General features: G+C 32.8%; 1 long non-coding RNA gene across 1 annotated transcript in view; it reads right to left on the bottom strand.

Moving 5' to 3' along the window:
* LOC143064905 (uncharacterized) overlaps positions 1–19,846 on the bottom strand; it is a 48,786-nt gene extending 28,940 nt beyond the window's left edge. The window contains exon 1 of the long non-coding RNA XR_012975346.1: positions 19,711–19,846. This is a non-coding gene — a long non-coding RNA (uncharacterized LOC143064905). The remainder of the gene's footprint in view (positions 1–19,710) is intronic.
* Between the last annotated feature and the right edge of the window lie 3,568 nt (positions 19,847–23,414).

The following is a 23,414-nucleotide window of genomic DNA, read 5'->3' as shown; positions in this document are numbered from 1 at the left end:
AAAGTTCATGTTTTAATGTTTGATAAAGCAGAACTTTGAAAGTGTGCAGTGAATCTTGTGCTCACAACAGTTATTTCATAACTATGTATAAACAAGCATTAGCCTTTCAAAAAGGGCTACTCGACTCTTAGCTGATGAAAATGCCGGAAAGTGCTCTCGCTTTGTAGATTAATTTATTTACTAGAATAGCCACGAAGTAGTATATATCGTTTAACGTTGTTGTTTATGAAACTCCAGAAGATTCGACTATTTATAGATAAAAGTTACCTGTGTACCAATATCATGAATATGCATGATTAATGACCAGGCAAAATCTAATTGCTAAAATAGAGAGGACAAATCCGATACTCTACGGGATTGAAGGACATTTACTAGGTTTGGATTGTCATAACCAATCAATAAACTTTGATTATTCACGTCTCGTTATATCTTCCAATCAGGTAGCAAGAAAAATTCACGCACTGACTGTTCATCGTTCAATTCTTAATATCGACTCCTAGGAGTCGATAATCAGACATCTTAATAGAGAAGATACCGATAAGTATTTTACAGTTAATGATCATGAAGGGGTAGAGATTGCATGGAAGTTAAACTAGAATAAAAAAAAATATAGTATGTTCTTGCAAAAGACTTTAAAAAGTCTTTGCATTAAACTCTAAACAGCTTCTTATTGTCGTGAATTGTTAAATTATTATCAACAAAATCTCAATAACTTTGTTGGAACAAACAGAACAAAGGTGACCTATACATGTAGTTGTTAATTTCTGTGTCATTTTGGTCTCTTGTGGAGAGTTATCTCATTGGCAATCATAAGCACATCTTCTTTTTTATATTTAAATAAAAATTTTATGGAGTTTGATTTACTTTTAAGCTTCAACCCTGGTGAGCCATGTTAGTTGTCGGTATGATATTGCACCCATCGCACGTAAATTTTCATATTTCCATCTTTTTTTCTGATTATTTTACCAAATTCATACGTGACAAATTGACAGGATTATTATCCTAGTAACCGGTGTTACCCACGTATATATTGAATACAAGTTAAAAAAAAAAAAACAATACTATACTTATGTGTGTGTCAATTTGTTTAGGTAAAAACAAAACTACAAAAACTTCGAAAACAAGAGAGATTTTTTTTTAAATATCATGATTATCTGTCGATTTCTAGAACTATACTTAGTATTAAGATGACAGCTAGGGACTTCATATACTGGTGACCATGCTGTCTTTCATAATTATATTCATATACATATATAAACTGAGACTACTACATGTATAACACAGAGATTGATCACCATCAATTTATCGGATAATGTGAGTCTCCTTATAGTTAGATACGTTATTTTAACCTAGTTTCGTATTTAACCATGCGCGTAGCTACGTTTACGTCAAAACGCCCGGGCGTACACTTAAATTTTGAAAATAAAACAAATATTCGACATAGAATAAGAAAAACTGGTCAAAAGCACATCAGACTTGTGCTCCTTTTTTCAATGGATTGTAATTTTGAATAAAAAGGGACTAAATTTTCTAAAATAGAACATTTAATATATTTGTTCGAATCTTTTGTAAAAGTTTGAATCTACTATGAATTCTACGTACTTTTCTTATAGTTAAAGCAATTCACTACCCGCTCAGATTCGATATGCTGTTTGTATTTTTGTCGAGCCTGTGATTTATGTCCCAAAAGCGAGACAAAGCGGCGTCAATATTTTGGTTCCGAATGTGCATAAAGTCTTTTGAATGACTCTCCGTGAAATTTTACGAGAGTTGGACAGAAACTTTTTATGATAAAAGAGTATTCAGAGCAATAATAATAATGCAAGTATACCTTTAATTTTCCCGTATCTTAAGGACAAAATGTATTTCTGTAATTAATAAGTGGTCGCAGTTTGGGCTTACATTTTGTTATTTCTCAATTACATTAACTACTTGTCGAACCTTCATCGAATTTTATAAAAATGCATGCCGAAGAAGCTTATTCGATGACTAATGTCTAAAGCTAAAATTTTGAAATCATTTGTTTTCGTTCATTTTTCTGTTCTTTTCTGATAGAAAGATAGCCGGACTCTTCTTTACGCAATTAATTGTTTTACATGCTCAATTTATAAACCTTCATAGATTGTCGTGAAATATCCCAGATCAAGAAGAAAGTATAAAAGGAAAATTTTGGATTTTTTTTAAATCCCTTTAAAGGAATGATAAATTGATTCACTTTTTGTGGGAAAAAAATCCTAGGTGTTCCAGAACATTTTTTATATTGCACCTCTTAGAATTATTTTTTTAGTGTTTATTAAAAGGTTCTTTTGTCGATTGTATGCTCACTCACGTCACCCTTTAAACTTATTTAGAAGTAATATTGGTTTGGACGTTTTCTCTAAAACCAATCACCATTAGGCTAGCATCCAGTTTAATACGATGAATACGTTAACATATTACAAAATTTAACCAAAACAAATTAACCATTTAGATTCCAAAGTATGTTGTTATCAATGGTTTTTACTGACAAGAATCATTATGGTATCTCATTCTCGATAGTTTTCGGGGGATTAGTCCCTTTCGAACCAACTACCAGCAGGTGCTTTAACATTGAGCGGGTGGCATCTGTCATATCCCTTGCCAAGGTTCGGGCGTACACGTAAAAATGACCCAGCTACGCCACTGTTAACCGTAGCATACGACATATATCACTACCTTATCACTCAGACAACTATAACACTGAGACTACTATAACACACTGTGTTATAGTAGTCTCATATATGATTAAACAAACTAAAGAGGTTGAAACTGGTACTTTGGCATTTTTAATTATTTGTTGTAACAAGAAAATTTGTGCTGAATGGAAACTGTGTTGGTCAAAATCTCATATTGGTTATAAATGTTGTCCTACCAAGTTTCGTTATCTGATCTGAATTTTCTGAAAAGTGCAAGGTAGATAGCCATTTTTTTTTTTTTTTTTGTTATTACGGACGCCAAGTCAATACATGTACAAATGTAGCTCACACCGCACCTTGCCACAGGTGAGCTTATAGCGAAACGGGTTGATAACCAGTTATTTCAAATCAGTTTTGTAAAATGTGTAGATTTGTATTGTTACAGCAGATGACAGTGAGGGCATTCCGGTGTATTGATATCGCGTAGATTTCCATTAGGTAACTTTCGTTTTGGGTTTTTAACCGATCTATGAACATGATGAATACAGAGATATCATCAACATTCCTTATCGCTTGTTATAAATCCATTTCTTTATTGAATACTCATCGAATACTTTTTAAATAAGATAAATATTAATAACATTAAACTGTTTTGTTATATGTATATACATATAAAAAAAACAATGATATCTATGCACACGCATGGGGAAGAATATCTCAAAAATGTTTGCAATCTCAAGGAACGATAACGCTGCATGGATGATTAAACATATTTTGCGGGAAAATACGAATGCCTACTCAAATCCATTCTATTAGAAAAATCGAATTATTTCAGTAGAGTCAGAGCCGTAACTAGGGTTCGAATTCTGGGGAGGCAGGGGTTTGGGGGCCGCCGAATGAGGCCCCTAAAAGAGGGGGTTGGGGGCGCAGCCTCCGCCGATTTTTTCCTCTTATTAAAATTGCTAAAAAAATGGAAAACAACACGTTTAATAAGTTATTGCGTCCGAAGCGCTATTCTGGATTTACCTTCATCAGGACCCTTTTTCATTCGATTTCCTTACTTTAAGAAACATCCGTATTACTTGAACCTGGAAGCAATTTTTATGCAAAAACAAACTGAGATTGCTGTTCGGGGTGACTGAGCCAATGCTCAGTCTTATTGGCTCAGTCTTGAAGGCCGTACTTTGACCTTTAATTATCAACATTAAATACACTGTGACCGCGGATGTTTTTCTCAATAAAATCTAGCTAAAATGACCCGTTTTCCTTCGATTTCCTTTCTTTAAGAAACATAAGTATTGTTGGATCCTGGAAGCAATTTTTATGCAAACAATTATTATTTGTACTTAAAAATCTTTTTGTTAGAAACCAAACTAGTAAGTTAAAAAAAAAAACATATAAAGCAAGATCATAGAACGCAAGATATATTTTTTTTTTATCGAGGACCTTGAATTTCAATATTTTTGAAAGCTGAACAAACATGTATATAACTACAACCAGGGACTTTCTATACTAGTATATATTATACTTAGTATAGAAAGTCCCTGCTACAACGAATGGGAGTGTTTAACTACTAAGGTATTAAGACCATAATGTACTCGTACGATCGGGAAACGTTAAAAATGATCGAACTGCTGATTCAGCTGGTAACGAATTTCCGATATTATTAAAGATTCACAATACAAAGGGAACTTCCTATGCTTAATTGAGTCCCTAAATAAATCTGAACAGTTGTTTTATTCAAAATTATCGAAAAGCAAAGTTTAATATGAGTTCTCGCACGAATACTGAATAACAGACGGACGGCCACACGAACAAAAAAAAAACCAAACAAATACTGAAACGTTTCACTATCGATCAAAAATCCTGAAAATGACATATATCACGTATCATGATAACACTGTTAAAACTGCAAACTTGTGTTGTTTGTACTATAAATTCAAATTCTTCGTGGACATATTGTCAATATTTCATTTTATTACTTCAAAAAAAAAATTGGTGTAGAAAATTCAGGGGAGGCAACTGCCTCCCCTGCCTCATAGGTAGTTACGGCCCTGAGAGTGTCCTATATGCACTTGTACTGCACTATTATTTATATAGTAGAAGAGAATAATATACAAATACATGAACATTATATATACATGTAGCTGTAATAAACAAGTATGAATATGTTAAATAACAATAAACCAGAGTATACTGAGTTGTATCACTACAATATAATAGTCATTACGTTGAGGTGGAATTCCCTGTCAGTAATTTATCATCGACGCACGAATTTGTCCCAGAAAAAGAAATTAGATATCTGTAAACAAACTTTACTTTCAGATATAGAGATGTGATTTTTTTTTCTGAGACAAGTCTTTATCATTATATCCATCGGACAGCTGTCATCCGATGTTCAGTACATCAGTACTTTGATTTTCAACTGTTATGGCTTTTAAAAGTTAAATGTAGGTGTATAATTTAGGTTTTTTTTTTCCATCTTATTATAATCATCACTCAATTGGTAGTATGATACGGAGCCCCGCTAGGGACATGCAAAGAAAAAAAAAATATATTGTGCGCACAACTTAAATAAGTTGTGCGCACAAAATAATATAGTGTGCGCACAAAATAAATATATTGTGCACACAACTTAAATATATTGTGCGCACAACTTAAACATATTGTGCGTACAATTAAATATATTGTGCGCACAACATAATATAGTGTGCGTTAAATTCTTTGACCTTACACATGGTACGGGGCTTCAATGTCTCCTTTTTTAAAGTGACAGAATGGAGAAATGCATAAGGTTTTCTTTTGAAATTGGGCTAGAAACATGGAAATACTCTTGCAAAAAATCATCAGTGCATTCGTATCAACTCCTGACATGAATACTGAATAAACTAGATATCATTGAGATGGGAGCCATCTCTGTGGGCCCCGCTGTCAATAACGTGGGGTAAATAAGTTGTATGGATAATCTGATATCAAGCATTATTTGAAGTTATTACATAGTCTCATGTGTGATTTTGATCTAAGATTTTAAGTTAAAACTGATAAATATTCTCATCTTACTTTCATAGTATAATAGTGATATGACTGCATGATGTGAACTCATTGTTTACTACTCTAAGGTGACTTCTGGATATATGGATTGATGTTTGAACAATATGTTTAAAGGTGCTGCCCAATTGATATTTGTCACATATTTTTAGAATTATGCCTTCAATATATTATGACCCACCAAGTATAAAGTATGAAATATTTATGGTTCTCGAGAGGTAGAGCGGACACAATTTGTTAAGAACAACGAACGGATGGACAGACCGACAGACTGATCTTAGACCTAGGATGCATACATTATGACACATTCTCTTGTGTTGGTTAATATATATGTTAAGTTGAAAATGTTTGTCAGGTATAAAGTATGAAATAATAACAGCTGTCCTCTCAAAATATAATGTGGATCAAATTTGTTAGCGATGGACAGACCAACAGACAGACAGACCTTTGACCTAGGAAGTGGTACATACATCATGACACACCCTCTGGTGTTGGTTAAAATGGATGTCAAGTATAATATTTGAAATCATAACGGTTCTCAAGATATAGAGCGGACACAATCTTCACCACAGGACACAGGGTTGTCAACTGAAACCAAAGTTTTTTTGACGTTGACCTTTGACCTAGGAAGTTGTACATACATCATGACACGCCCTCTGGTGGTGGTTAAAATGTATGACAAGTATATACTTTGAAATCATAACGATTATCTAGATATGGAGCGGACACGATCTTCACCACAGGACACAGGATTGTCAACTCGAAACCAAAGTTTTTGACCTTGACCTTTGACCTAGGAAGTTGTACATACATCATGACACACCCTCTGGTGGTTGTTAAAATGGATGTCAAGTATAAACTTTGAAATCATAATGGTTATCTAGATATGGAGCGGACACGATCTTCACCACAGGACACGGGGTTGTCAACTGAAACCAAAGTTTTTGACCTTGACCTTTGACCTAGGAAGTTGTACATACAACATGACACACCCTCTGGTGTTGGTTAATAATCATGTTAAGTATTAAGTATGAAATCATAACGGTTCTCTAGATATGGAGCGGACACGAAAGTGTTACGGACGGACAGACGGACGGACAGACGGACGGACGGACAGACTGATCACTATAGGGCGACCCGCCGTCGGCGGGGCCCTAATTACGTTTATTTCGTCTGAAACTTGGTTTACCAACAGATGCGTCGGAAGCCTCCACTTCATATCAGAGTTTATTGGAACGGTTTGAAACAGACTTGGCAATAGAGCGAGGACACTATCTAACCTATGTAGACTTTTTTGTACCAAATATACAACTACTATTTGCACTTATGCATTATACTTTATTTCTGAAAATCTCAAGATTTTGTTTTGATTGACACAAGACTGACATGTTCCTCAATTCACGACTTTGATTGACGATTGAGCACCAATAAAAGACTACCACTGAATAACAAGTTTCCTACGTAGAACAGTATGCTAATTATGATTTAGATTTTTTTTTAAAGTGTGTACAAATGTTTCAGGCCAAGTTATAGATTCATTCTGATTAAAAGAAGAGAGGGCAAGAGGTCACTGATAGTATCTATTTTTGATCAATTTCATTATACAATTTTACAGAATATTGTTCGTATTCATTATGAAACTGAAATGTTACGAAGCAATTTAGGAATAGTCAATGAAAAAATATCCCTCAGTGGTATATATTTGAAAACAAACGAAACAATTATGATTCAATTTTTCCAAATATGGTCCGTTTTGGGGCATCATTTATTCAAAAACTTGTGGCCCGATTGATCGCGATCGATGCGAGTACCAATGAGGCAACATAATACATATACCCCTTAGCTCATACAAATACGGGTTATACTCTTCTCATATATTTTATGATGGTATGATATGCAACCCCTAACGGGAGGGATTGTGCTTGATATTCAAATAATTAAGACAGTCATAATCTTTCATTCAGTTTAATTGAGGTGTGGAGCTGGCATGTCAGTAACTGCTAGTAGTCCTTTGTTAATTTATGTATCATTGTCATTTTGTTAAGTTTCATTTGTTACCTATTCTGAAATCGGACATGGACTTCTTTTAAACTGAGTTTTACTGTCGGTATTGCTGTTTTTTGTTTTTATCTGCATTGGCTAGAGGTACAAAAGGAGGGTTGAGATCTCACAAAACATGTTTAACTCCGCCACATTTTTGTGTCTGTCCAAGGTCAGGAGCCTCTGGCCTTGTGTTGGTCTTCTATGAATTTTAATTTTAGTTTCTTTAATATATTTTGGATAGATAAAGGAATATGTGGTATGAGTGCCAATGAGACAACTCTCCATCCAAGTCACAATTTATAAAAGTAAACCATTATAGGTCAAGGTACGGTCTTTAACACGTAGCTTAGGCTCACAACAAACAGCAAGCTATAAAGGGTCCCCAAAATTACTTGTGTAAAACCATTCAAACCGGAAAACCAACGGCCTAATCTACTAGTATATAAAAAACGAGAAACGAGAAACCTGAAGAAGTTTAGTATGATGTCTATTATCGCTGAACTAGTACATATTTTTTTATGGGCCAGCTGAAGCGCGCCTTTGGGTGCGAGATTTTCTTGTTGTATTGAAGAACCAAATGTATCTGAGAAACAAACCTTATAAAACATGCGCGCCTTACAATTATTTTGTACGTTAAATACAGTTAAACTATACCTTTATTATCGAATCTAAAAAATAGACCAATTCTGAGATATTTAAAATTGACCAATAAACCATGAAAATAAAGTCAAGGTCAGACAAATATATATACATAACAATCATTCCATAAAACAAATAAAGTTCACTTATTCCTTATAGTATCTGAAAAACAGACCAAACAAGAATCAAATAACACGAACCATGAATATAAAATCAAGGTCAGATTAATATTACACCATACAAGCATTCCGTACACCAAATATATCCAGCTAAATGCTTATAGTATCCGAGAAATACACCAAAAACAAAAAAATACTTTGCCGGACCTCTTAACCCTGAAAATGAGGTCAAGGTCAGATGACACCTGTCAAGTTGACATTTAGACATTAAAATCGTTTCATACAACCAAATATAGAAGAACTATTGCATTTGGTATCTGAGATTTCAGCTAAACATTTAACCTTGTTGAATGATCAATAAAATGAGTTCATGGTCAAGTGAAAACTGTTTTCCTGATTTTGGGCGCACACCATATAATACTGTGCGCACAATATGTTTAAGTTGTGCGCACAATATATTTAAATTGTGCGCACAATATATTATTTCGTGCGCACAATATATTATTTTGTGCGCACAATATATTTAAGTTGTGCGCATAATATATTTAAATTGTGCGCACAATATATTATTTCGTGCGCACAATATATTATTTTGTGCGCACAATATATTTAAGTTGTGCGCACAATATATTTAAATTGTGCGCACAATATATTATTTTGTGCGCACAATATATTTAAGTTGTGTGCACAATATATTATTTTGTGCACACAATATAATTAAGTTGTGCGCACAATATATTTTTTTTTCTTTGCATGTCCCTAGCCGGGCTCCGTAGAAAATAAATAACTCAGCAGGTCTAATCGAAAGTATGAGATGGCACCAGATTCTTCATAAATTCATCTTTTTTCCCCAAAAAAATCGGGAAACACTTCCCAAATTTTTTAATTACAAAAGTATAAATATTATTTAAATATACTTGAAATGTCTGAAAATTGGTTTCATTTAACTTGAAGTATATTGTCTCAGGAAACCTTACCTCACCTTTATTTTAACAGGGCCGTAACTCCATGTAGGAAATTTCAAAACCAAATGCTTGTCTCCATATCAAATTGTGTTCACGGCCTTGCAAGAAGAAAGTTCTGTTTTCCCTCAGACTTATAGCCCTGATTTTTCGGGATCAATGTTTCTTATTTTATTTGTCTTTTGTTCATTGATTGCCCTACTGTATTCTGTTAGTGTTGCATTCCTTTTGTAATCTAGTAATTTTGTTATGAACTTGATCATGAGTTTAAAAAAAAACAGCAGCCACAGGCTTAACTATGTGAATTCCATTTTTGCTTTATCATGCACATTGGTCTTTTGATGTTTTCCCTAGAAACTTCAGTCTTACACTGAATTTATACATTTTGCTTTGAGACCAAAATATTGTCAAAAAATTATTAAAACAAAACTTCATTTTCAGATTATGAAAGGGTCTTCCGAACACCCAGAAAGCATGATTTTGCATCATTTGTTCTATAGCTTCTTGGGCCTTCAGTGGCTCCAAAACCCTTCAAAAAAATTTTTGCCTCACTCCGCTCGGCGTAGTAGCTTTGTCAATACATTTAAAAGTGCCTAGTTATAACTAAACTTAACACTATGTGTATATGCAATTGGGAATTTAAAAGATTCATTTCTGCAGAGGGGGATGATTAATCTAATTAAATGGTACATAATGACTTGACTATACTATATGTATTATTTATAAACAAAACATTTAAAAAATTGTATGTTTTCGAATATCAAAAATATAGTTGTGAAAATGAATAATCAGTCCCTTTCTTTAATGAAAATGAAAAATCTTGCTTCAATAGTGCAGAAAATGAATAATCTGTTCTCTTAGTTTGCAAAAATAAATAACCGATCAAAAACAAATCCTCCTGTTTATTAACATGGTTATGCATGTGCATGTAGTACTTTTAAAATAGCTTGATAAAAGTTCGTCTAAATACTTGAGTTACGGTCATCTTTCAAAGTTACGACCATCTTGTGTCGGTTACGACCATCATCCAAAATACTATAGTTGACATTACGACCATCACAAGTTAAAGTTACGACCATCATGCTCGAATTTTTGAATGACTATTTTAAGAAAATTGGAATGATTTTATGTGTCAAATTTGGTTTCAATGAGAATGCACTCACGATATGTGTATATGAGACAGGCGGTTTGACGCAAATGAACCTTTTACTGCACGAAAATCGGAAAAGAAAAACTTATCCCTAGAGTTGTCTCCCATATTCAGATGGTCGTAACTAAATAGTTACGACCATCCGCTTACCACCAGTGAAACAACAAGTAATAAGTGCTTTTGGTACAGATTCAGTGAAATCTCTTAAAAGCAATTTAACGTAGGTGCATAGAACCTCATATTTCACTTGCTTCATACTGACTATTAGATTTAGTCCATTAAAACTGCACGTTTTAAACTCTTTATACTGTTTTTGTATTCTTTTCTGTTCAGTGTTCACAAATGAGTAAGACGTCTAATTAAATACCACAAACACAAATAGAAACTAGAAAAAAAACGTCAGTGAAAAGGCAAGCATGCTACTTTTTGAGAAAAAAAAATGTAAGCTGAAATGTTACTTTTTTACAACAGTTCTATCAAATTAAAGTTGAAATAATTTATTCTCATATAGTTTGACAAATTAATACCATAAGATCATTCAGGGAAGTTGTCAAAGTGCAAATTCAATATTTTACAGAAAATTATAGGAAAAAATAAAATGTTTAAATGTATCCGTATTCAATTTTTGCCATAAAAAAGGAGAATTGTCAACTTAACAAAAAGTCAGAGCAATATCATTAATATATAAAAAAGAAGATTCACTTTCTTTAAATAATATTTCAATAAATCGTTGTCAAAGCCTATCCCAGCACCCCAACTCCATAGATCATAAGGTGTTTCGAACATCTATTTAGACCAATTAGAATTAACTAATTGACCATGGCCATGTCCATCGTCAGGAGCCCAAGCCATTGCATAGTGACACTTATTATAAAAATACTGTAATTTTTATTAGGGGCTCGATACCTCATGATCTGTTCTATATTTTTCTATACTCTTTATCTACTTAACTTTGTTTATCAATTTAACGAACAAAGTTTAGAAACTATTTTCATAATCTGCAACATATCAATTACCCAGAGTTGCTGATGTTACTGTGTCTTTCAAGTTTTTATGCATACGGAAAGCAAACAGAGGTCTTTTATCAAATAAAATAAAATGTTTGCCTCTTCGTCATCCTTCAATGTATCCCATTGATTTAAGATATTGTTCTTTATGTGTGATTTCTGTCTTGAGAATACCAAGGGAGGCGACTGTAATACAGATTTGGGCTTTACCATTAATGTGTCTTTTCTTTGTTTTGCAGTCACTTCCTGCATAACCGGTTCATATCCAGATTTTGTTATAAAGGGATGACGTTTAAAAATTTCACCCTTGTCAAAATGATATTTACATCTTAGTTTTCTTGCAAATTCATTGAAATCTGATGCAATACTAGATTTTGCAAATTTGGTCGAGGGAGACGGTAGATATTTTAATCCTATACTGAGTAACAAAATCTCATCGTCTTTTATTTTTTCAGTGGTGAATATTTTAACATATTCACGTGCTTTTTCAATTGATTTTTTTCCTCTTGAGAGAGCGAATCTATATCTTTCTATTTTCTGACAGAAGGCCTTTTTCATGATAGCCTTTTTTGTTTTTTTCGCTCTCTTAAAGTGTCTGTTAGCCATGCTTACAGATCGGAGGAAATCGCCAGAAGGCAGTGTGCAATTCATTTCTTGATGTAATATTGATTCTTTATCAAGCCTGTATGAACGCACCAACCAATCAGATATCAGTTACTCATTAGGAAACTAAATAAGGGGAAGAGGAGAACATCCCTCCTAGACATTGCAACCAATCACCATTCATTGCTTTATAAACTAACACGTTTACCAGATGCATTTTGACAATTTGACTTTTTAATTTATCAGACAATCAAAAACCATACATTTTTGTTTTGCAAATCTCAGCACTTTCTTATCAACTTATTCCTCTCACTAAAAAATCTCTGACGTATTGGTTTTTACATTTACTTTCCTTGTATTATCATGTATGTATGAAAGATATAGATTCGCTCTCTCAAGAGGAAAAAAATCAATTGAAAAAGCACGTGAATATGTTAAAATTCACCACTGAAAAAATAAAAGACGATGAGATTTTGTTACTCAGTATAGGATTAAAATATCTACCGTCTCCCTCGACCAAATTTGCAAAATCTAGTATTGCATCAGATTTCAATGAATTTGCAAGAAAACTAAGATGTAAATATCATTTTGACAAGGGTGAAATTTTTAAACGTCATCCCTTTATAACAAAATCTGGATATGAACCGGTTATGCAGGAAGTGACTGCAAAACAAAGAAAAGACACATTAATGGTAAAGCCCAAATCTGTATTACAGTCGCCTCCCTTGGTATTCTCAAGACAGAAATCACACATAAAGAACAATATCTTAAATCAATGGGATACATTGAAGGATGACGAAGAGGCAAACATTTTATTTTATTTGATAAAAGACCTCTGTTTGCTTTCCGTATGCATAAAAACTTGAAAGACACAGTAACATCAGCAACTCTGGGTAATTGATATGTTGCAGATTATGAAAATAGTTTCTAAACTTTGTTCGTTAAATTGATAAACAAAGTTAAGTAGATAAAGAGTATAGAAAAATATAGAACAGATCATGAGGTATCGAGCCCCTAATAAAAATTACAGTATTTTTATAATAAGTGTCACTATGCAATGGCTTGGGCTCCTGACGATGGACATGGCCATGGTCAATTAGTTAATTCTAATTGGTCTAAATAGATGTTCGAAACACCTTATGATCTATGGAGTTGGGGTGCTGGGATAGGCTTTGACAACGATTTATTGAAATATTCGATATTTAACTCTGTTAAATTAGCAGGGTGCCACATGTGTATCAGGATCTGCTTACCCTTCCGGAGCACCTGAGATCACCCCTAGTTTTTGGTGGGGTTTGTGTTGCTTATTCTTTAGTTTTCTATGTTGTGTCCTGTGTACTATTGTTTGTCTGTTTGTCTTTTTCATTTTTAGCCATGGCGTTGTCAGTTTTTGTTTTTGTTTTTTTTTTTGTTTTTGTTTCATGAGTTTGACTGTCCCTCTGGTATCGTTCTTCCCTCTTTTAAGATGTAAAATTCAATTGTTAGACTTTGCACTTGCTCAAAGATTAAAACAATATTACTAAAAATAATTCATACTGATGGTTATATAAAAAATAGAAACAGCCGCAAACACATGATATCATTGATTACTCAAAGAACTTTCAAGTAGATGGTATGTACTAAAAGGTGGAGTGGAGTGGTGGAGTGCTTGAGTGTTGGGAGTGGGGTCATGGAGTGAAATACTCAACATATCCTAGTAATTTATAATTTTAACTTTGCTTTGCATGTACAATTATTTACAAGATTTGTGATAACTACGGTAAAATTGCTGAAAGACCCCTTCCTAAATTATAGAAATCTATCATTTTAATTATTCATATTTTTTTTAAAATATTGTTTGGAGATATAACCTTGAAAAATGTTTAAAAATGCCCATGACACATCCAATGTTAATTATACTGATATAATTTACTTGAATGCAGTTGGACGCTACAATGACAGATGATATGCACCATGAAAGTTAAATTTTACATCCTATGATAAAAGTTTTGCACATCGAAAAAAAAAATCTATGGAAAACCGTATCAATATACTTCCGTCCCATTTGTCCTTCCTACATTACTTGCGACAGTATTGCATTTTTATGTGAAATAACTTAAAGGGTAAACATTATTAAATAGATTTCCACAACTTGAGGTAATTTATGATAAAATGATATCACAAAAAGAACAGAACCAGAATCAACCAACAACTTATAAAAAACTAATAAAACTTGCAAAAATTAATCGAAGTCAAAAACTCTCTTTGACGCGGCATTATTGGTGTAACGTCGTGTTGTAGGAACATCGTGCACAACGTTTGTTGAAACATTTATTATATGATTTTATAGCTACATATACAAAAATATCCTATAAATTGGTGTAATTTCAAAACTATTGAACCCACAACTCCACTACACTTTGTTTACTAACTCCATGTTTCACTCCATGACTCCACTCAAAAACTCAAAAACTCAAGCACTCCAACACTCCAACACTCCAACACTCCACTCCATCACTCCACCTTTTAGTACATGCCAAAGTAGATGGAGCTATACATTTTGTTGATTTTTCTCCGGCATTTTCATTTTACTCCCTTGAATGGAACTTTATGTAAAAAAACTTAGTAAAATTTGACTTTAAAAGTCGTTTTTGTAAGATGTTTTAAAACTATGTACACAGACATTAGAGTTTGTATATTCAACTATGATTGGGTGTCCAGCAGATTTAACATTTTTTCGCGCAATTCGACAAGGATATCAAATTTCTTCGATATAACTTCGTATTGGTAGTTGAAATTATGGCAATTAAACTAAGACAAAATAATTACCTCAAAGGTTTAGAGGTAAAATTAGATGGAAGCAACTGCCGACTGAAAATATGTCCACTTGCAGATGATACAACTCTATTAAATCTTAAATCACCAAAATATGTTAGTTAAGACATTAATATAATTGAAACATTTGGAAGCTTTTCAGGATTACATTTTTAAACAGAAATAAAACAGAGGGATTTTGGTTGGGAAAAATTAGAAGTGACAAGTTTGAAAACATAAATTGGAAACAGATAACATTAAAAGTCTTGGCTTTTACTCTGGTTATTACAATAAAGACTGTCAAAAACTAAACATGAATTAACAGCTAAAAAAATGTGAAAAATAATTTCAGACTGGATGAAAAGAAATTCAACATGAATAGGTAAAATAATACTAGTAAAATCATAAATTCTTCCAAATTTAACTTATTTGGCATAAAACATGTACATACAAAATGAAATAATACACAATTTTAAAACTCTAGTATATAATTTCATATGAAACGGAAAAAAAGATAAAGTTAAACGTGCAACTCTTTGAAAAAACTATTTAGAAGGTGGGTTAAAAATGATCGACATAGACTTAAATCTCAAAGCAATTCAATTACGTTGGATTTTAAAACTTAAACACAGCTCTGTTGATAATTGTTCAATCATATCCCAAGTTTACCTAAACAAATTTGGTAAAATCCTTATGATATTTGAAATGAACATTAAAAATGTAAATATGTTAGACAAAAATTATTTAAATCCTTTCCTGGGTTCTATCAGCAATTGATTAAGACTTGGATTAATGTTAAGGGTGGGCAGACAAAAGTCCCACAAAAGTTTCTAGATTTAAGAAAGCAGATTTTATGGGGCAATCATAACTGACATATCTATCATCATGTCTTTAAACAGTATAAGCAGTGACATGCCGTCGCCATCTCAACTATCGATTGGTCGTCGATGTAAAACAAAACTACCTACAACGGAGTTACTGAGAACCGACGTTCCGGAAAAATCAAAGAACACTTTTGTTAAAAACAAGAGAAACAGAAGCTGTATGTATGGTAAGAATACACAAGACCTATCAAAATTGAATGTAGCGACAATGTATATATTCAAAGCAGAAAGCGTTGGGAACCAGCAGTCGTTGTTAAAAAAAAATTCGCGTTCGTATATTGTAAAAACAGAAAATGACAAACTGTACAGAAGAAAAAGAAAACATTAGATGGATAACAAAAACAATGTCTTAATTGAAAATGACGATTTAGACACTGAGCCAATAGCGTATGGAAAGCCAACGGGGTCAAAATTCTTCATTCGTAACTTGTCAATTCGTAACTTGTAACTGTGTAGTTTCAAAAACTCTTAATGCGTAAATTGTCAGTTTGTAACTTGTAACTGTGATTTCAAAATTCTTTATCGGTAAATTGTCAATTTTTATATTGATGTTTTATAACTTGTAACTTGTCGATTCGTGAAATGTCAAAGTGTTAACTGTTGTCGTTGTATTATGCTAACGATCATTAACCTATAGCTGTACAATGTAACCTATGGGAGTGCAACCCGAGTATAAATCTCAATAACCGAAAATTATACCATAGCTATCCATGGTATAATTTTCACAATTATACCATGATTTTGTTGTATATTTTTAAACTTTATTTGTTTGGTCTGGGAGCGAATTTAAAAAGTGTTCAAAAGAAAAAAAATTGTCGAGACCTGGCCGCGGCCGCCTGAATTTTTTGATAGAAACAACAAAGTCAGTGTGGGGCCACTAAGCTAAACTGCCCGCATTGCACCAGCTGAAATAAATGATTGCTTTAATAGGGTGGGAATCGAACCCACATACACCAACTCTGTTGTCCTTTATTTTAAATGGACCACGATTCGCTCCCAGACCAAACAAATAAAGTTTAAAAATATGTTGATTTTCGGTTATTTTAAAAATGGTAAACTTTCTATAGGCTCCACTGTACAGCTACATTTACATGAATCACATCTAACCGTTTGTTTGGCAAGGCGGATTAGTTTTTAGGGGATGGAGGGGACAAGAAGCACGTCCCTTTTAAAGAACTTTAAATATGGTAAACAAATAACCTATTTAATAATATTTTCAAATGTTGGCTTGCTTTACCCCCACCCCCACTTTAAAAGTGCTTGTGGCTTTATAAATATTTTGATATGAGCGTCACTGATGAGTCTAATGCAGACGAAACGCGCGTCTGGCGTACTAAATTATAATCCTGGTACCTTTGATAACTTTTTGATCCACAACCGGTTTATTAAACACTGCTGACATCTAGACTTTTAATGAGGCTACTCTATGTTTGACCGTTAAAATTAGATAACGTTTGTTTACTCTAAAAAGGAATATATACACATGGAAAAAAGTATTGCAACACCTTGATTTTTTAAAACTTGAAAAATCAGTCTCTTATTTTGGATGGAATATGATAAAATATTTGTAAAATAATATTGAAACGTAGTTAATGATAACATTGGCTTTAAAACAAACAAAAAATATATGAAAAAAAAAGTTTTATCTAACCAAAATTTTTATAACAAAATGAAGTGTTTTTTGTACAAAAAAATGCATTTTACAACTTTTACTGTAGTCGAACTTTACAATGTCAGACATTTCAAAATTAATCTTTCGATGATTGTTCACATCATGGTTGATTGTTATACGCCAAAGAATTAGTACTTTGTGCGCAGCCTCCATTCAAACGGATAACCGCATCTTAACGTCTTCTGATTCCTGCCACAAGTCGACTAATTTGTTGCTAAGCTAGCAGCAACCATTCTTGACGAATGGTATTGTTTATTTCATGACTTGTTTGAACTGGGGTGTCCTTTCATGCACTTTACGCCCAAAAGTGTCCCATATATGCTCGATATGGTTCAAATTCGGGCTACGATTGGGCCAAGGAAGATAAACCGAATTCCATTGGAACAATGGATCTTCCTCCACGACGCTAATTTCCAACTTTGGCGATCTCTGCACTATTTTGGATACGGGAATCTGTATGTCTGTTCGTAGGCAAAGGTCCCCGAAATGGTATTATCGCACGATAACCAGTAGCGATGAGCCGATCTCGAACAGTTCTTGTTTAAAGGCTCCTGTATGGTCATCATTCTCTTTTTAGGATTGTATTGTTTGCAATGGGTTTCCTTCTGATCAACCTTCATTATGCTTTATTTTCCCTAGCAGATGTTATAGGGGTTTTTCTTGACCTCGGAAGGTCTTTAACATCGTTTCTTGCCTGATTTTTATTCTCAAAACGACTTATAGTGGAATGGTGATGACCAATAATACGTGCAATTATCACAGCGACATACCTGCTTCCCTTATGCTTGATATCTGCTATCTTGCTCCAGTTATGAGTTGTGGATGACCAATTTCAAGGTGACAATAACATAAATTTATAAACTTGGTTATTTTAAGTATTGAAAACAATGAGGATAAAAACATCGGTTTTAGTGTTTACGAGTACAGTAGCTGCATGTGCGGATAAGAACTGATAGAGTCGATATTTATTGATTAAACTCAGGTGATATTTAAATAATGTTTAATTAGTTCTATTTCAACAAATTATTTAACAAAAAAAATAAAAAGTGTTTTTTTAATTTGAATTTCAATTTGGTGTTGCAATACTTTTTTCCATGTGTATATATATATATATGTTAGATATACTGTTCCCAGCTCTAAATGAGCTATTTTTTTTTTTAAATTATATCGTCGCATGTCAATGAATTTAATCGTGAACATTGTGAAATCCCGTTTAATTAATGTACGCCATGGGCGAGGGGGGATAGGACCTTTATCGAAACTCCGGGATCGAGTGTTTTTAAGGTTCATCATAACAAACGGACAAATATGGCTGTATTTACATGCCAAAAATTACTCTGAGTACAGACTTACCTGTGAAGTTGGAAAACTTTTAATGCCTGGCATCCACTAGATATAATAAAGTTAAATGCATTTTGTGTTTTAGAAAGATAAAATCTCTTTTGGATTTTGCTGGGCATTTTTTTTCCTTCATGCAAAAGGTCTGAAAATTAACTAAGTTGTGGAACAACTATGAGATGCTCCCTCAGGTAAAAAAACCGGTTTGTATTGTTTTGTTTGTCCTTAATTGACATGGACAAGAGGTATCTTCACAACTACAGGTGAGTTAAAGAGTTCATCTGAGTCAGTGAGTGGACAGTATCAAAGTAATTCAGGTGTTTGTTTATTTTTACACCTTCTGCAGAAAGGAAAAAAAATGCCCAGCAAAAACCAAAAAAGAGTTTATCTTTTTTTAACACAAAATGAATTTAACTTTTATATATCTAGTGGATGCTAGGCATTAAAACTTTCCAAACAGCACAGGTAAGTCTGTACACAGAGTAGTTTTTAAGGTGAAAATACGGCCATATTTGTCCATTTGTTATGATGAACCTTAAGCTCGGGATTTCGGGATCCGGGAATTCTTTTTTTCGAATTTCGGGACCTCGGGATTTCGTGTTTTTAAGCCCGGAATTGCGGGATCAGGACCCCTCCTACCCTCCCTCATGGGCTTCTGGTTTCAAGTTAAACGTGGAATAATTCATACAAACTCTCAGATTCTTGTGAAATTAATTTCCTCAAAATCATTAATTAATATAAAAAAATTAAAATATTTCGAACATTTTGAAAACAAATAATAAAATTAAAAAAACCTACCCTTTGCAATTCAATTGTACGTAAGTTTGGGATTGCAGCAACCTTCCAAAATATCAGAAATCTGTACTTAAAGTTTCTTGTGTCCTTATTCAGAACATCTAAAATAGTTTTTTCGTCACCAATGTAAAGATGCATCCATCGCTGTCGAAAAATCTTTTCAAACTGATTACACGCTGTTTCTAAAGCCCGTGCTAGTTTTAAAAAGTAGGCGGAGCCTTGAGTGTAAGGTCGGAAAAGGGTTATTTTACAGATTCCTATTAACCGAAATTAAAAAAAATAATATATAGTTTTATATTGAATAATAAATCAGAAAAAGTTAAAAGGGAAACAATAAGTATAAATTACCATACTGGCGGGCTTAAAATGATCAACATGAATAAGTATCTAGAAGGATAAATATTAGTTGGGTAAAAAAACTCATCGATAACATAGATCTATCACCCAATTAAAAAGTGTTACCAAAATTTTATTTTGATAGATTTGGACAAGAATTCCTTATATTTAAAATGAATTTCAATAATATTAATTTGGTCTATAAACTGAAAGAACTAATTCCACAATTTTACTTAAGAATAATCATATCATGGATAAATTCAAAATCTGAAAAAGAATCGGATCATCTATCATATAAACAAATTAGACAGCAGCTTATATGGGGCAATAAAAATATCAAATTAAATGGTAAATGTCTCATTTTCAAAAACTGGATATACAGTAAAATTCTATTTGTAAATGACATTATTAATAATAAAGGAAAATTTAATCAAAACATGATCTTAGATAAACTATCCTGCCATGCTAACTGGTTTTCGAAATATTCTAAATTAACGATAACTCGAATAATTCAAGCCCTTTCCGTGTCCGATTTTCTCCCACACGAGGAGCCTTCGTAGATCAGCGGATTATAACAACTGAATTATTCGAGTTAAATTAATGAAAGCAATACCAAAACAGTGGTTACAAGAACTAACTAAAGAAGAATCAATTAAAACAAAAGTTGCTATTGACTCCGAATACAAAAAAGATAAAAAAAAAAAGGAAAAATGGTATCACTTAAAAACATTTCTTCCAAAGACATTTACATCTCCCTCTTAAATAGATATTATGGAAAACCAATCGGATTTCAAAAAACGGACAACATATGTATCTTAGAAAACAACACAAGCAAGAGACAACAAATGCTAAATTATATCTTTTATTATATACAAGATAATAAATTCAAAATGTTAAGATGGAAATTTCTGCACTACATTTTACCAACCAAACAATTACTTTTCTCTTGGAAAATAACTAAAACTCCGCTATGTAATATTTGTGATGTCATCGAAGATTATAAGCACTATTTTTTGACATGCAAATTTCTGAAATTATTTTGGGATCAAATAAAACTATTACTTGATAAACTTAAAATAGGACATCATATAATATCAATTAGATCACTTTTTTACTGTGTGAGTGATACAAAATAAACGATACAAGTTATTACAGTATTAATGATTTCATAACAATTATTCTTTTTACTGTATACAAAGGATACTATATATCCGAACAAAAAACAAAACAAATTAATGTGTTTGAAATTTTTTAAAAAGAATTTCTTCAATATCATGAACTATTGATAAATAAAGAAGGCAAATATGAAAAATTCCATAATCTGGTTGCAGCAAAAATTAAATTAATTTCATGAATTAGAATTTATAATATATCATGTTATCTTATTTCTATTCAGTTACATACATGTCATTATAACTATATAAAGAGAGACTTCGTCTCGTGAGGTTATTGCCGGGGGTTTCAACAAAAGCTATGGTATAATTTACGAAACACCACACAACTGTCCAAAAGATAACTTATGACGACAGATGGAGCTCGGTTTCTTCTTCGCGTATCAGACATCTATAAGTAGGAGCACCTTCATATGGAGTATATACTTATTAATTTAAATCAGTTATGTGCAGCAAATGCCGCTAAAAGAAATAAAAACAAAAAAAAATGTACAATTAAACACCAACTGTTCAGAGAACAATTGAAGGTCTTTCCACTAGTAAGATCTATTTTGATATTAAAATATGAAAAATCAGTTTAAAATGCTAGTTCCTATGGCTTTATGATGTATTAATATGAATTTGAAGCAAAGGTCAAAATCTAGAACGTCCAATTTGCGTATGACCTTGACCTCAATTTCAAGGTCACAAACCAATGACCTTAAATCAAAAGACCCTAGGTCTTTAATATGTTTGGTTAATGAGTAATATCATTTTACGCGTAATTCTAAATAAAGGATGGGTGAAAATTCCCATTATTTGTCTACGTACCCGTTCAACCAAAATATATAAGTAACGACATGTCGCAACTAACAATTTAGTAAAAATAATTTGTCGATATGCTATACAGTGTTTGAAAATAAGCCAAAATAAGCCAAAATAAAAAAAAATAGAATATGACCTTGACCTTTGACCTTGACCTCATTTTCATTTTTTTATACCAAGGATGTCAAATCAAAAGACCCTAGGTCTTTATCACGTATGGTTTACCAGTAAGAAATGCAAATCAATTATATCAAATACATAAGGGGAAATAACTCTCATATGGAGTCTCCGGATAGCTTCGGTTAAAATTAAAATCCTAATCCTGAAGATGTAACGAGCAATTTGGTAAAATAAATTTGTCGTTGCGAAGGAGTAGTGGCCACAAGAAAAACAGTGTGTGGGGAGATATTTTGTATGCGCTTGTCAATATTTAAAGCGTATAAGCTATACGATAACATATTCCAAATATCTAATCGACATCTTTTGAAACAACAAAACGACAAAAGAAAAAAATATAGGCGGAAGAAAAATAATAATCAGAACAAAATCAATAGGTCTTTCCACGGAAAGGTGGAAAGACCTAATTACAGGATCACAGTTTTATATCGTTACTGAAGACGACAGGTTGCGTTTCGTTCAAGCGGAAACTATATAAAAATACATCCTGAATAGTTCAGTCCCTCCACGTAGTCGATCTCTTTTAAATGCGAGGTTAATGAAGTTGTCGTTTGTCAGCGGAATAAAACGACTGAATTATTCAGGTAAACATGTAAATACAATAAGGATATGTGTTAATAAACCGTATGATTACCAATGAGACAACTATCCACCAAAGTTCAAATAAAGTCGATGTAATCAAGTGTAGGCAACTTATATAGTTGTCTATAAAAGGCTAACTCATAACTTGAAAACCCAGGTACTAGTAATAAACGATTTCTAATAATCCTTAAATGCTACTATCGAACCATTTGATTCTTGACAGGAGGGGATAGGGCTAACAGATATAAATATATATTAATATACATGCCAACTAAACTGCAATTCTTGTCACGAAGCTTAAGAATTAACGCTACTATGTTTTTTCGTTCTATAAAAATTTACGACCAAAAAAGACCAAACTGCTCCCTTATCCCTCTAAACTGCTGCTTAACGCCCAGTGCTCTCGGTAAAAACCCCTAACGCGGTACGTGTCACCCCTTCTTACAGCCCGGCAACCTGATCAAATCTAATTATTCGTCGATTGGATCGTTAATTAACAGTTGATTCACGATGTTAATTAATAAATAAAGCTTTTTTTTTTTTTTTTAATGAGCATTTTATATGAAATTAAAATTAATTTTCAAGGTGGTTCCACTTGATTACTAGTACTGTTTTTGTGAAAAATGAAGTAGAATA

Source organism: Mytilus galloprovincialis, chromosome 2 (assembly GCF_965363235.1).
Source record: "Mytilus galloprovincialis chromosome 2, xbMytGall1.hap1.1, whole genome shotgun sequence".
NCBI classification, from domain to species: Eukaryota; Metazoa; Mollusca; class Bivalvia; order Mytilida; family Mytilidae; genus Mytilus; species Mytilus galloprovincialis.
The sequence above is the reverse complement of the archived record's forward strand: the minus strand, read 5'-3'. Positions and strand labels throughout refer to the sequence as shown.